At 41.8% G+C, this 15,721-nt stretch overlaps 1 protein-coding gene across 6 annotated transcripts in view; it reads right to left on the bottom strand.

The window, feature by feature from the left end:
• The window catches only part of NRG1 (neuregulin 1), a 550,039-nt gene that overhangs the window by 156,728 nt on the left and 377,590 nt on the right, over window positions 1–15,721 (bottom strand). The window lies entirely within an intron of this gene.

The raw sequence follows: 15,721 nt of genomic DNA, 5'->3' as shown, positions 1-15,721 counted from the left end.
GACCGGAGCAAGATCAGAAGTCAGGAATGCAGGAACATAATCAGGTAATAGATTAGCAAACTGATGGTGCTTCAGGTGGGCAGACACCAAGTGAGCTGTTGGACCAGCAAAGGTGTGGCAAGTTGGGCTTCCCAATATACAGCTATTAGGGTCATACTTTATGCTGATCCAATAGAGAGCCTCCAGAGGCGGGTCTTACCTACTATTACTTTGCCTGATATTTACCAGAGAATTCTTGCTACTTCACAGTGCCTGTAACTCTTGTCTTCATCACCTGGGGCTGTGGATTTGAATCTCACTACCTCTAACACATACACGCATATATAGTGCCGTGTGCAGTTGTTTGAAAGTTATCCTCCCTGTGACATTGGTATTCTCTTTCTGTGCTAACATTCATATATAATGTACCTCCACTAACAAATTACAAACTGATAGCATTGCCTGCGATGCATAATGGGACGAAGTTTCTTAAAACCTAAAGTGATGACTGCTCTTTTCCCCATTTTACTGATAGAGATATATATAATTTTTTTGACACTGAAAAATCATCAAAATACCTAGAAAGCTAAATAAAACAAAGGGTAAGAAGTTTTATTTTTATTATCTGTCAGTTTGAGACCAGCTTATAGCAGATACTTGTAATTTACATTGTAACACAGTACCAAAATTCTGTTATCAACTTCTCTCTTACTATTACATCTCATAAGCCATAACAGCATTTGTTACTGTAAGTTGTGGCACTGTAAATACACAGCTACATTAGCAAACAAAAGTCAGTCTCCATGCACTTTCATCAACCCCATTATCTCCAACTTCCCCACTTGGTCACACTGAATTCTCCTCCTCTAACAATGACTTCTGCAGCTGCAGATTAAGCAGAGCCCTATCACAGGATTTCCTCTGCAAACTGCATAGCAAAAGTATTTGGACTCTGGATAGCCTTATCAAGCAAACTTATGTCTTCCTTGGCAGTGGCAGACTGGCAGGTATGGCACATTTTCCTGTAAAAATCATTCAAATGCTAGAATTCTATAATTGTAGATTCTCAGACTAAAGTTATCCATCTTCTCCCAATGCAGGGAGGGTAACTTTCAAAACTGCTCACGTGCTATGATTTATGCATATATATAGATAGATTCACACAAATTTTGTACAGGTTATAAAGTGTGGACGAATGTCAGCATATGTAAAAACCGCGAGCCGTTCAAGTTTGGACTTATTGGGAAAAGTAGTAGCACTTATCCGGATAAGTCTGAAAAGTGTTACTTATTTATCTAATTAGCAATTTTTGGACTTATCCAGGTATTGATAGCTGGATAAGTCTTAAAAAAGCGCTACTTATCCAGATAAGTTCAAATCTGTCATCGAAGTAGCAGCAAATGTGCTACTTCGCCGGATAAGTCAGAATTTATCCTGTGTGTGCAGATGATATAATCAAATTATAAAGGGGTACGCACTACGCAGCAGGGCTGGATTTAAGATGATAGTATATACTCACATACATGCTATTTTATGTGTTCAAGTGCTAATTTTTAAGCATGTAACATTTGAAAATTCAACTTCAAATATCTAGGGCAGTCCAAAAGTAATAGATGGAGGTGGCAACAGTTTTATGAAATTTCACTATAATGTGCACAATTCAGAGCTGTAGATTTTCAAATGGATCTGTCTGCTTTCCAGTTTCTAAAGGGAATTTCTGTTCATCATGCAGGTTGCTGTTTTTCTGATAACATTTAACACTGTAGGTCACACAGGAAACTTCATTTTTTAACTCAGGAGAACAGAATACAATCTTGGGTTTGCTAATGAGAAAAAAATACATTTTACATAATTGAAAAAGATTTGTATAAGCCATTTTTTTCTACACTCCCTCTCCCCTCCTCCTACAGTGTTACAGCATTGCTTTTGTATGAAATTGGCAATCTTTATACAACTATAGTAAAACATTAAGAGGCCAATTCAATGCCATTTGGCTGGCTACATTTGGAATTAATCGAACAAATGTTAGAATTTGTAAATCCTCCAGTGCTGACTGGCTCCTAGTTATCTGGTTAACTTATTATCTAGCTAACTCAGGGGTGGGATAGGAGTGTTCTAGGGTAGAGTCAGCTGTAAGGCTATGTTAGCTAGATAAATGTTGATTTTCAGCGTTATCCAGTTAACATAGTTAAATAATTTTAGGATAGCCAAAGTGCTGTCCAGGGTGGGATAGGAGTGTTCTAGGGTAGAGTCAGCTGTAAGGCTATGTTAGCTAGATAAATGTTGATTTTCAGCGTTATCCAGTTAACATAGTTAAATAATTTTAGGATAGCCAAAGTGCTGTCCTAAAGTTACCCAAAAAAAGGATCTGACTAGCATTAAGATAGCTGGGGATATCTGCAGTGTGCCCATAAGAACATAAGAAATTGCCATGCTGGTTCAGACCAAGGGTCCATCAAGCCCAGCATCCTGTTTCCAACACCATGGAGCGATACAGAGGCATTATGACATTTTCCATTTTATTAACCATTCCCTTCCTAATAATTCCTAACATTCTGTTTGCTTTTTTGACTGCCTGCAGCATACTGAGCCGACGGTTTCAAAGTATTATCCACTATGATGCCTGCAAAGTTAGTCAGAAAAGGTTATTGGACTAACTTTGCTAGCCAGATAGTGGTTGAAAATGGACCCCATAAGATCAAATAAGCCTTTAATTGTAAAAAGATATGTACATGTATAAGGAAGTCCAAATTGGCCACAGTGATCTCAAAAGGCCTGGTGTGCCAGAAGTACAAGGTCTGTGGTCTCATCAGACTTTGCCTGTTAATATAGTTAGCATAAGTAGGAGAGTTTACAAAGATGTGATAATCCCCTATGGAAGGTGTCATTGGTCTAATAAAACTCCTGCACCTATGTGATGCCAGAGAAGATTGAGACTGGAGTCTAGTGAAGTCTGAGTTTGAAAAATCCAGTGTGCCAGCCACAGTCTGAGGGTGCCAACTCCCCACAGAGTGGTACTAATGGAGTCTTTCCTTTCACATGGAAAGTTACCCAGAGTGGGACCTTCTCACAACCGAGGAGTCTGGACAATGTCTGTCCAGTGAAGGGACTGAGACCCAAAGGAGGAGTACCCAGTACTTTCAGGAAGGAAAATAGGTCCTAGGGTTTAACAGGAAGAACCCCAAGGGATCTGAAAAGAAGAGGTTATCAGAAAGCAGATGGGTTAGAAAGTCCTCATCTGTCTTAGGAGAAGTTTGGAGAAGTGATTTTATCCCCCTGGGAGTTTTGATTAACGAAAAAAAAAAAAAAAAGGTGCCCATCTGAGAAAGGAGTCCTAAGTAGTTCATGGTTGCAGAGAAAGAAAAGTTGAGGAGAAAGCTGCATTCACAGCAGGTACCTAGAAGGGCTAAAGGGAGGAGAGTTTCTCTTTGGTAGAACAGATCTGTTTTGGGAGGGTAGATGTTATTGTTGCTGAAAGTGAGTGTGTTGGTCTTGTGTTGCTGTTTGGTATACTAACCATTAGTGTATCATTATTTTAAACTTTATTTTTATGTCTTCTGTCTAGTGGCAAGAAGACAATGTTTTTGAACAAAAGTTTGGAGCCAAAATGGTGTTTTGTGTGCTTAGACTGGATTGATGAGCAGCAGAGCCCCAATGAGGAGAAACCCTAAAAGCTTTGACCCCACCCCCCTACTGGAACCCTGGGAGGTCATGGGGCTTGTGCTAGGCCATGAGCCATTAAGTTCATACCAGATTGGGTCATACATATCAGCCAGAGGTAAGATATAGAAAAGGCCACTCTCTAAGTGCAACAATACATGTCAGGGCAGGCTGTTTTACAACATTAAACCTAGAAACATAGAAATAGGACTGCAGAAAAAGACCATATGACCTATGTTTTGGGAAGTGCTCTGGCGTGGTTTCAATCTTATTTGTCTGATCAACTTCAACATGTAGCCTTTAACCATAATTGCTCTGCATGGGTCCCACTAACAACCAATGACCCAAAGGGCTCTGCATTGTCTGCAACACTTTTTAATAAATACATGACTCCTAATCGCAGACTTCTTGCTGGGTTTACTGTGGGATGCCAGTTGTATGTGGATCACATACACTTTTTTTTTTTTAGCTCTGCAGAGGTATCCTGGGATGATACAGTTCAGATGATATTGTGCTGTGTCTCCCATTAGACAGTGGCATTAATTTCAATAAGTTGGCCCTTAATTTAGAAAAAAACTGAGGTGTTTATTCGACACGCACGTATCTCCCGGCTTTGGCGCGTTTAGGGCTTTTAAAATCGACCTTTAAGTGCCCACAGCCGGAAGAGAAAAGTGGGCATCATCATCTTCGACTCAGTGTGCAGCGGAGGTCAAAAAAAGCAAGCAGGAATTATTAGGAAAGAAATGGAGAATACATTGGAGAATCTCACAATTCCTCTGTTTTGCTCTATGGTGAAGCTGTACCTAGAGAACTGTGTGTAGTTCTGGTTGCCACATCTCAAAAAAGATATAGCTGAGCTCAGGGGCAGCTCAAGGTAATATGCTGCCTGAGGCGAGGAATGAGATGGTGCTCCCCCCCTCCCCTCCTCCCCACGCCCTAGGACATGGCATAGGGGAAATCACTGGAGTCTGGCCCTTTTGGTGATTGGAAATGCTGCAGTAAGGAGAAAGCAGGGTCAGAGTTCTCCGAAGAATAGTAGATAGATTATCAGTGATAATACTTCTAGGAAACTAGCAACCCTGCCACACTCCCTGGAACACACTACCACTTGCCTCCTACCTTTCTCCAGCATTTTCCCCCTGAAGAAATGGGAAATAGGTGAATGGTGGGGTCTGTGTGGCGCACTCTCTCCAGGTCGGTACAGGGTATTAGGTGTCCTAGGCAAACTTTATCCCTTGCTCCCTCTCCTTCTCAGCCTTCACCTCACACAATTAAAATGTATGCATTTAAAATAACAGATTTTACATGGAAAAGTACATTTATAGTCTTCTGAGGTAAAAGTATCACAACCACCTTTACATTATTTTTGCATTCACTATTATGGTGCAAACTAGAAAACCCTGCTTAAAGACACCTGGAACTCATATTGTATTAGACCTATTGTAAAGCATGTTTGATGTGGGCTTGGCCACATTCCAATCTTCAGGTACAATAGTTGGTTTTAATGATAGGTTACAAATTACTAGTAATAGATCTGTGCCTTGGTGCACGTTGGATCGTGCAAGTATTCACATCTCAGGTTCAAGCCCTGAAACGCCCATACCTTGCCCAGACCACACCCACACCCCACCCCCTTTGTGAAACCTTTCGAGATGTGCACACTGCAGAGATACACGTGCATCTCGGTGGCTTTTAAAATCCGTTTGGCGTGGGCAAGCCCAACATATTTGTGCATTCTCTAATTAATGTGCGCATCTGGCTTTTAAAATTCATCTTTAAATGTTCCTTTAACTACATGATCATCTAACAATCCAAATGACTCCTTCACAGGCTTCCTGCTGCGGACATATTTTTAAAAGGTTTTATTATGTTTTCACTTCTATGGCCAACTTCTTTTCAAATTCTGTTTATGCCTACCTTATCAATGTTTTACATGTAACTTGCCAGCACTTATGCTGATTCCTATTTTCTTCAGTTGGATCCTTTTTCCAATTTTTGAAAGAAGTTCTTTTGGCTAAAATAGCCTCTTTCACCTCATCTTTTAACCATACTGGCTGTTGTCTGGCCTTCCTTCAGCCTTTTCTTTTCTTTTTTTGAATAATGTTTTATTTCAGAGACAACAAATATAAGCAATACACAACAGTAAGTATATAGCAATAAGGACGAAAGTTCCAACATTCTAAATACATCTGCTCTCAGTTTCCAAGGTGGTATTTTTAAACAATGTCCATATCTCATGTGAACTCTAACTTTGTAGCTGCATCTTTTAGTTTTTTTCCTAACTATTCTCCTCATTTTATCAGTCTCTCCTTTGAAATTTAAAGTATGCACATATCCTGCCAGCTTTTAAAATCATCTCGTCGTTTTGGCATGCATCAGGTTTTTAAAATCACCTTTTAAAATTAACCATTTTTAAAAATGTTTTATTTCTTTCCTGATTTTTACATAACTCCAAATTAGTGTTTGAAAGCTTCTTCAGATGTTCTGGAAATTAGGTGGAATATAAATTGCTCTAATAATAAATAAATACCTTCCTTTTTCCATTAATATAAAACTAAATAAACTGGGTTCTATGCTGACTCCATATCAGAACTGCATGTACATTACACTAATGTGCAGTATATTTACAGTTTTAAATAACGGATGGAACAAAATCTTTATTAAAGCTATAGTTAAGAAAAATCTTCCAAGGTCAGCCAAGTATTGCGTAACTCAGGGAAAGCAGAAATAATCTTGACTTTGCCTTCCTTCAGGATATTTTTTGCTTTCTCATCAGAATGTGCTTGAAACTAGACACCTAGATCAATCCTGTGCACCCTAAACCTGGGCCAGAAATAGAATGTGAAACTCAATGACAAGATCATGATAATGCTACACTGACATGGACAATAGTTTGCAGGATTCTATTTCAAGTGATCTTGTTATTCCATTCCTTAATATTTTATTGCCGCCTCCCCAGTAAGACTTCACAGTTTCAAAAGGAGTAATATGCTCCCTATACTAATTAACAATGTTTACTTTTAAATTATTTTTTAAATTCTCCACGTCAGCTCCCCTGAATACTGGGAGTTTGCTCTGTTCAGAATAGTATCACAAATTACCTACTCACCATATCACACTGCTTAATATTGGCTATTACATTATAAGTAACATCTCACATACAACTCAGTGTCTGAGGTAGTAAGATCAACTTTTCAACATGCTAGTCTAACTAACCAAACAGAGCATCAATGGCAGTAGTACTCTGTTCCTGTGACACTCAGTATAAGTGGCCATTTTATTCTCCAGTGCTAGATATATACGTCAAGTTATGAAACTACAATATCTGAAAGGTAACCACAAAAAAAAAAATGAGCTGTCCTGAACCAGCACAGTCAATGAATAGGTTAGAAGTGAGTTTGGGTTGATGTAAAAAGACAGAATGGTAGTTATTTATTGGGCACTGGATAAGACCTCTTTAATAAGAACTGTCACAAAGTACTCTGCCTGCTGCCTCTGGGTATAGCTGCAAATTAATTGTGTGTAAGGCATTGTAGCAAGTCTACAAATGCCCCTAGTTTGTGGTAGTGTATCTGAGCCTGAGGGTATAGTAGAAGAGAGGCCTGCATGGATAGCATCTTACTTTGGGAAAGCAGTTCCTATTAGGGATGTGAATCATTTTTCAACGATTAAAATTATTGTCCGATAATGTTTATATCGTCTTAAATCGTTATAGAACACGATACAATAGAAATTCTAACGATTTATCGTTAAAAATCGTTAAATCGTGTTAGTGCGCACTAACTCGATTTAGTGCGCACTAACTGAAAATGATACAAATAAACACTTTCCAGGTCACTGAAGGTCAGTTAGGAATGAATATGTGTTCCTATTGGCTGGCTGCCCTCTTATCTATTGATGTTACCAAGGTTACCACTGAGGTGATGGTTGGGGGGATGGGAAATGGAACTGGAAACTAACGAACACCAACAGAAAATGAAACAAAGTGTTCACACTTCCCAGGTCAGTAAAGGTCACTTAGGAATGAATATGTATGTATGTATTCCTATTGGCTGGCTGTGCTCTTATCTATTGATGTTACCAAGGCTAACACTGAGGTAATGGTTGGAGGGATGTGAAATGGAAACAGTTGGAAGCTTGACAAAAAAAGTAATGTAATGATCAGCACTCACGTGACTAGAACTTGTTTGTTTATTATTTTTGTTAGCAGGCACCTGAAATGCTAGTGCATGTTGAATTTGCCAATCACTGTGCATTTTAGAAAGGTGGTCCTGGCTGGAACTGTACACAGTTCAAATATATGTAATTGATTGTTGGTAAGTGTATTTTTTAAGTAGCCACACTGGCACCAGTATGTTTACTTTTCCTCCTACTTAACTCACTAGCTCAGCTTTGTAAGAAGGGCTTCTCTGCTTGTGTGTTGTTTTTGTTTGGTGTGAGGAGAGCAGAAACATCAGATCTTTATTCAATCTACTACAGTCATCTCTTACAGTGCCCTATCCCTATTAATACCAGGAGTGTTGTGATCTTCCTGCACACAGTGCCCTAACCCTGATACCAGTCTGAGACAGCTCCCTCCCTGCATTACTAGTGAGAGGCTGGCTTCACAGACAGGGGGGAGCTGCCTGACCCTCACTCCTGACTTCCCCCATGTCCCAGCTAGTGAATGGTGTGTGGGTGAGGGGGGGGGGGAGGAGGATGGTGAAGTCTGAGACAGCTCCCTCCCTGCATTACTAGTGAGAGGCTGGCTTCACAGACAGGGGGGAGCTGCCTGACCCTCACTCCTGACTTCCCCCATGTCCCAGCTAGTGAATGGTGTGTGGGTGAGGGGGGGGGGGGGATGGTGAAGTCTGAGACAGCTCCCTCCCTGCATTACTAGTGAGAGGCTGGCTTCACAGACAGGGGGGAGCTGCCTGACCCTCACTCCTGACTTCCCCCATGTCCCAGCTAGTGAATGGTGTGTGGGTGAGGGGGGGGGGGGAGGGAGGAGGATGGTGAAGTCTGAGACAGCTCCCTCCCTGCATTACTAGTGAGAGGCTGGCTTCACAGACAGGGGGGAGCTGCCTGACCCTCACTCAAGCAGAGAAGCCCTTCTTACAAAGCTGAGCTAGTGAGTTAAGTAGGAGGAAAAGTAAACATACTTGTGCCAGTGTGGTTACTTAAAAAATACACTTACCAACAATCAATTACATATATTTGAACTGTGTACAGTTCCAGCCAGGACCACCTTTCTAAAATGCACAGTGATTGGCAAATTCAACATGCACTAGCATTTCAGGTGCCTGCTAACAAAAATAATAAACAAAGAAGTTCTAGTCACGTGAGTGCTGATCATCACATGTCAAGCTTCCAACTGTTTCCATTTCACATCCCCCCAACCATTACCTCAGTGGTAACCTTGGTAACATCAATAGATAAGAGCACAGCCAGCCAATAGGAATACATATTCATTCCTAAGTGACCTTTACTGACCTGGGAAGTGTGAACACTTTGTTTCATTTTCTGTTGGTGTTCATGAGTTTCCAGTTCCATTTCCCATCCCCCCAACCATCACCTCAGTGGAAACCTTGGTAACATCAATAGATAAGAGGGCTGCCAGCCAATAGGAACACATATTCATTCCTAACTGACCTTCAGTGACCTGGAAAGTGTCTATTTGTATCATTTTGAGTTAGTGCGCACTAACTCGAGTTAGTGCGCACTAACGGGGAGTTAGTGCGCACTAATCGGAAAAAACGATTTTTAACGATTTTTCAATGAAATAATCGTGCCAAACACGATTTTCTTCTCCTGCCACATGATTTCTATCGTTAAGACGATATGGAAAACGATTCACATCCCTAGTTCCTATTCCATGAAAAAAAAGGATCTCTTACACAGAAGCTGTGCTTCTGGGCACACTGCTTTGCAGTCAAGGCATTGTCATGTCAGACTACCCGGTAAGTAGCTGCCATGGAATCAAGCTGCACAATTTTACAGTTCAAATAGTGACACATTGAGCCATCAGGAAAGCACACCAGTGATGAACTTGGTCTGCCTTGGAAAACCACAAGGTGTGAATTGGATGCAGCTATGTTGAAAGGGATACTCCTAACTTGGAGGCTTACAGGGTTCTGGCTACTATTACTAGGGGTGTGCATTCGTTTTGAACTTAAATGTAAAACGCAACTTATTTTTGTTTTTTAACTTAAAAAAGTGATGAGGCGAAAACGATCGTATTTCCAACTTATTCAACATAGCTATGTTGAATACGTTGGAAATCCCGATTGTTGATCCTAAATAAAAATTTAAACCCCTCACCCTCCTTAATCCCCCCCCCCAAGACTTACCAAAACTCCCTGGTGGTCCAGCAGGGAGTCAGGACGCCATTTCTGAACTCCTTTCGGGTGCAACGAGGGTCCCGGAGCGAACGCGCGGGGAATCACGTGACGCCGCGTCACTCTGACGTGACGCCGACGTCACGTGCTCCTCGCAAAGGAGTTCAGAAATGGCGTCCTGACTCCCCGCTGGACCACCAGGGAGTTTTGGTAAGTCTTGGGGGGGGATTAAGGAGGGTGAGGGGTTTAAATTTTTATTTGCACGTATGGACATAGACTCAACTTATGGAATTCTCCATATGTCCATATTGACCGAAATTGACCCCCCCCTTTCGACTTATGGACTTATGAACATAAACTTTTGGTCTGCACATCCCTAACTATTACTACTATGATGGGCCAGCAGACCTGAAGATTTTAGACTGCCTAGTAGGGATGTGAATTGGGCTTCGGATGATTGAAAATATCTTCGATATTTTCAAAATCGTCAGAAATCGGGGGCTCTCCCAAAACGATAGGAAAACCCCACGATATTGATCGTGGGGCTTCCCTTATCGTTTTGGGGGAGGGCGGGAAAAATGGCACACAAAAATAACCCCTAAACCCACCCCGACCCTTTAAAAGTAACCCCTTAGGTTTCCCCCACCCTCCCGACCCCCCCAAAACCTTTTTACAGGTACCTGGAGGTCCAGTGGGGGTCCCGGGAGCGATCTCCCGCTCCGGGCCGTCCTCCAGCTACCAGGCCGTCCTCCGGCTACCAGGCCGTCCTTTGCCCTTACCTTGTGACAGGGTATCCGTGCCATTGGCCGGATCCTGTCACATGGTAGGAGCACTGGATGGCCGGCGCCATCTTGTGCTCCTACCATGTGACAGGGGCTGACCAATGGCACCGGTAGCCCCTGTGACATAGTAAGGGCAAGGCTATCGGCGCCATTTTGGCTCCTAGCACCCGACGGCACGAGTGCAGGAGATCGCTCCCGGACCCCCGCTGGACTCCCAGGGACTTTTGGCCAGCTTGGGGGGCCTCCTGACCCCCACAAGACTTGCCAAAAGTCCAGCGGTGGTCTGGGAGTGACCTCCTGCACTCAGGCCGTATTGCCAGTATTTAAAATGGCGCCGGCGCTAGCCTTTGCCCTCATATGTCACATAGTGAGGGCAAAGGTAGCACCGGCGCCATTTTGAATAATGGCAAATTGGCCCGAGTGCAGGAGGTCGCTCCCGGACCCCTGCTGGACTTTTGGCAAGTCTTGTGGGGGTCAGGAGGCCCCCCAAGCTGGGCAAAAGTCCCTGGGAGTCCAGCGGGGGTCCGGGAGCGATCTCCTGCACTCGTGCCGTCGGGTGCTAGGAGCCAAAATGGTGCCGATAGCCTTGCCCTTACTATGTCACAGGGGCTACCGGTGCCATTGGTCAGCCCCTGTCACATGGTAGGAGCACAAGATGACGCCGGCCATCCAGTGCTCCTACCATGTGACAGGATCCGGCCAATGGCACGGATACCCTGTCACAAGGTAAGGGCAAAGGACGGCCCGGTAGCCGGAGGACGGCCCGGAGCGGGAGATCGCTCCCGGGACCCCCACTGGACCACCAGGTACCTGTAAAAAGTTTTGGGGGGGTCAGGAGGGTGGGGGAAGCTTAGGGGTTACTTTTAAAGGGTCGGGGTGGGTTTTTTGTTTATCGGCTGGGCAACCGATAAACAAAACGCGAACGGGCCCGATGGGAAAAAAACCCACATGTGAATCTGAACCGGAATCCGAACCGATTCAGGTTCCGAATCACATCTCTACTGCCTAGCTTACCAAGAGCAGCGAGTTTTACCTTGATAGATGCTTGGCTTGGGTGCAAAATGGTTATTTGTAAATAAAACTGTGGCCTTTTAAAATCACTCAAGACTTGCTAACTGAATCAGGGACAGGGGTCCTGGAAGATAGCGGACATGCCTGCTCATGTTATGTAATAGAGCAAGGAATGGAAAACTAAAGACAAAGAGTGATTTTGTGGTGAGGTGAAAAAAAGTTTCACAAACAAGGCAGGTTCAGCAAATGATTTGAGGCTAGAGTATAAATTGCTTGGGGACTAAAGTGAGTATAGTGTAATAATGTGAACAGTTTACTAAAGTCCTACCAGGTGAATTTTCAAATGCTGCAAGCTTAAAAATTAGCACATAAAATAGCACATACACGAATACATGCTATTTTCAAAACTGTAACTTACATGCATACATCAGAGTCCGTGACAAACTGCACATGTGAGAAAGGGTCATGTCAGTGGAGTAGTTCCAGGGCAGGCCCAACATTTATGCAAATAAGTTGCTATTCTAAAACCTGGCAAAGTGACGTGCATATGTCTTTTACATGTGTATATTCACTTCTGCTCAATATTTGGTATGATTGCAAACCATTAAAGTGAAAAAATGACTGGGTAGGGGTTCTGGGTGAAATAGGGGAACTTCAGGATAAAGAGCCAAGAGGGTCTTCACGTGCTGCAGATGGACTGGGTGAACTGGTAGACTAATTGGTAAACCTGGTTATTTCATTGCTGCACACATGTTAGAAAATCCCCTGACTTACGCATGTAAAAGCCAAATTTTGGGGCAAGGGGAGGGGGGGCGGGTTGAAAAGCATCTAATTAATGGGAGTAAAATCTACTCACATATCCTTTTAAAACTGGAAGTACAAATACGTGGGCATATGATTTGCATACACTTATCTAGCTACTTAGATGGACAAATTTGAACTTATTTGGATAAGTAGCAGCACTTATTTGGCTATATTCCGATTTATCTGGCTAAGTAGCAACAGGCCTCTATGGTCAGATAAGTCTAAAAAGTGCTACTTGTCCCTCTGAGTAGTGATTTTTGGCTTATCCAGCTACATGCCACTGCTTATTCAGATAAATCAGCATTTATCCAGATAAGTCCAAACTTGCATAGCTTGTGGTTTTTACATATATGAGCATTTGTGCACTCATATGTACTCGTATTTTACAACCTGTGCATAGCTTTTCCTGGCTTGTTACAAAATACAGTAGTACCTTTGCATGCGCCCATATACACGTGTAAATACGAACAGTTTAGAAAGCTATCCTCTATGGGAGCAATTTTTAAAGTACTCCTTCTGGCTCACAGGCCCACACCACAAAAGAGTTTCCCTTTACAGCTCTGAAAATAACTTCAACAATTTGTTGTCAATGTAAATGTCTTTGTATTTGTAGTTTATGTAGCTGTCAGTTCCATTCCTAATAGCCAGGCCGACCCAATTTGTGATAATTACAGCTGCAGGATTAGAACAGCAAGCAACAGGAAATGTTTCAGTTACAATTCCTGCAGAAGCTCCATCAGAAGACATTGTCAGGTGTGTATCTGTCTGTTTTCATGTTCAGTCTTGTCAAGATAAGATGTCCTCTGAATGTCTTCAGTATCCTAAAAATGTTTAATGGTAACTGCCATTGGTGACTGACTGAAATGAATCTCATTTCTAATTTTCATGTCCTTAACAAGTTACAGTCCCTGACACGCATTCCCACATTAATACTGTATAGGATGGCACTCCTCTGTGATATTTAATAAAAAGTAATTCTGGTTTTCCAAATATCTCTATTCCTGGACTCTTAATTACATCAAAACAATCAGAAAGGGGGCCAGATAATAGAGGAGAGAGAGAAGAATGTGCACAAAGGTAGGTGAGATACTGAATGGAGTAAAGAGAGACTGGAACAAAGGGAGGAAGAAAAGGAAACTGAAAGGAAAGGAGGAGAGAAAACAAAATAAGTAAGAGAAAGAGAAAAGCAAAGGGGGGGGAGGAGAAAACTGAAACGCAGAAAGACAGGAAGAACAAAAGAATTCGCCAAGTACACACTGACAAAAATATTTTTTTAAAGTTCAAAGATTTTTGATAAATGCATTTCTATCTTTGGCACTTCAGGCACTGCAAATATGCCAAGCAATCTTGAAACACTGCTGCAGAATTTTCTAATCCTTGCCATGGCATCTAAAGCTGAGCTGCAATAGAAAACAGGGGACTTTGAATGAGATAATCTTATACTACCACTCCACTTAAACAAAGAAAATGTTTTAAAATATCTAAGGTCAATAACTCCCACTCATAGATATCCTTTTACAGCATGACATTCCTGCTGTTGAGCGTAGCTGGTAGAAAAATCAGAGTAAAACTCATTGCATGGACATGAGTATCTGTGTCCTTAAATTTGTAAAAACTACTGGCAGATTAGTCATCCTAAATGACACTGGTACAGGGTTTGCTAGGCTGTCATTCTTCCTGTGAAATTCACAAATAAAATGAAACCAGATTGGAGTTTCATATCACATCTGCTTGACTTTTCTTCTTCCCACCTTTTTTTCCCAAAATAAAAATAGATGCTAACATTTCTCCTGAGGCTGACTGAGAGCAAAATCAAGAGGAACAGTATGAAATCCACAGCTTCAGTGTAAGTGGCTCGTTTCTTACAGCTTCATGAGCTACTCCCATCACCCAGCCATCATTTGATAAGGCCTGTTTGCTGCACTCTGATTCAAGAAAGATAATTATCTCAATTGGCAAACAACAGCAATGATTAAATTGTTTACTAATAGCAAAATGGCTATTGAGTATGCCTGCTTCAAAGTGGGACAATGTAGGACATATAAATAGAGCAAAGGTGATTTGCTAAATGGTTAGCAGGACAGGTTTTGAGATATCTATCCCATTCTCTCCAATTCTGCCTTTGCCAAATATTATGATAGCATTAGAAAAACACCATAGCATACTTAACTGTAGCTCCTCAAAATGAGTGCAAAACAAAATGAATAAAATGCTCAAACTATTAAATAAAAAGAAACACAAGTCCTGATACATTGTATCTAGCTGTAATGAGCTCAAACAGCATAGCCCAAAATATTGAATAACCTTGAAGAATAAAATAAAATACTGTTTTTTTCTTTTTTTACTTAGCATCTTTTGTTTCATTCAGAAACTAAGCAGTCAGTGCCAGACAAAATAGTAAAAAAAATAAATCAATAAATAGTAATTAAGCAGAGTGTTTAATGTCCTTGAGCAGGCTTTAAAAGGAAATAAAGAGTTACAAATTATTAAAGGAAAAAAAGGGGGCTTGAAGTGCACAACTGGAAACTTGAAGTAATATGTTATCCATCATTATTAAAAAATGCTAGAAAAATTATGACCTGATATTAGGGAAAAATAATCCTATTATCGAATACCGAACATATGTGGCCATTCTATAACTTGTGCACATACATGACCACACATTATAAAAACGCCTGGAAGCGCGAACATATGCACACAATTTTAAGTGTGCGTGCACCCAGACACGTAAAAACTGGATTTCTACCGCGCAAGTCAGGTTATTTTTAAACCAGTGCACATCCATGCCATAACCAGTTTCACAAGTTCGTCCAGTGTTGAGCTAGGTCCTCCAAACCTCCATCGGCCATCCAGTGCTCCTACCATGTGACAGGGGCTGGCCAGTGGCACGGATACCCTGTCACATGGTAAGGGCAAAGGGCCATTGGCGCTATTTTTATTAGCGCAGCCGATGGCCCGAGACCGGGAGATCGCTCCCAGGACTTCCGCTAGATCATCAGGTATTTGTAAAAAGTTTTGGGGGTGTTTGGGAGGGTGGGGGAAGCTAAGGGGTCAGTTTTAAAGGGTCAGGGTGGGTTTTTTGTTTATCGGCTCGGGTGCAGCCGATAAACAAAAATGCAATCGGGCCTCACTAAAAAAAAATTAACGATCTGAATCGGAATTGGAACT

This window comes from Rhinatrema bivittatum, chromosome 1 (assembly GCF_901001135.1).
Source record: "Rhinatrema bivittatum chromosome 1, aRhiBiv1.1, whole genome shotgun sequence".
Taxonomy (NCBI): Eukaryota; Metazoa; Chordata; class Amphibia; order Gymnophiona; family Rhinatrematidae; genus Rhinatrema; species Rhinatrema bivittatum.
The sequence above is the reverse complement of the archived record's forward strand: the minus strand, read 5'-3'. Positions and strand labels throughout refer to the sequence as shown.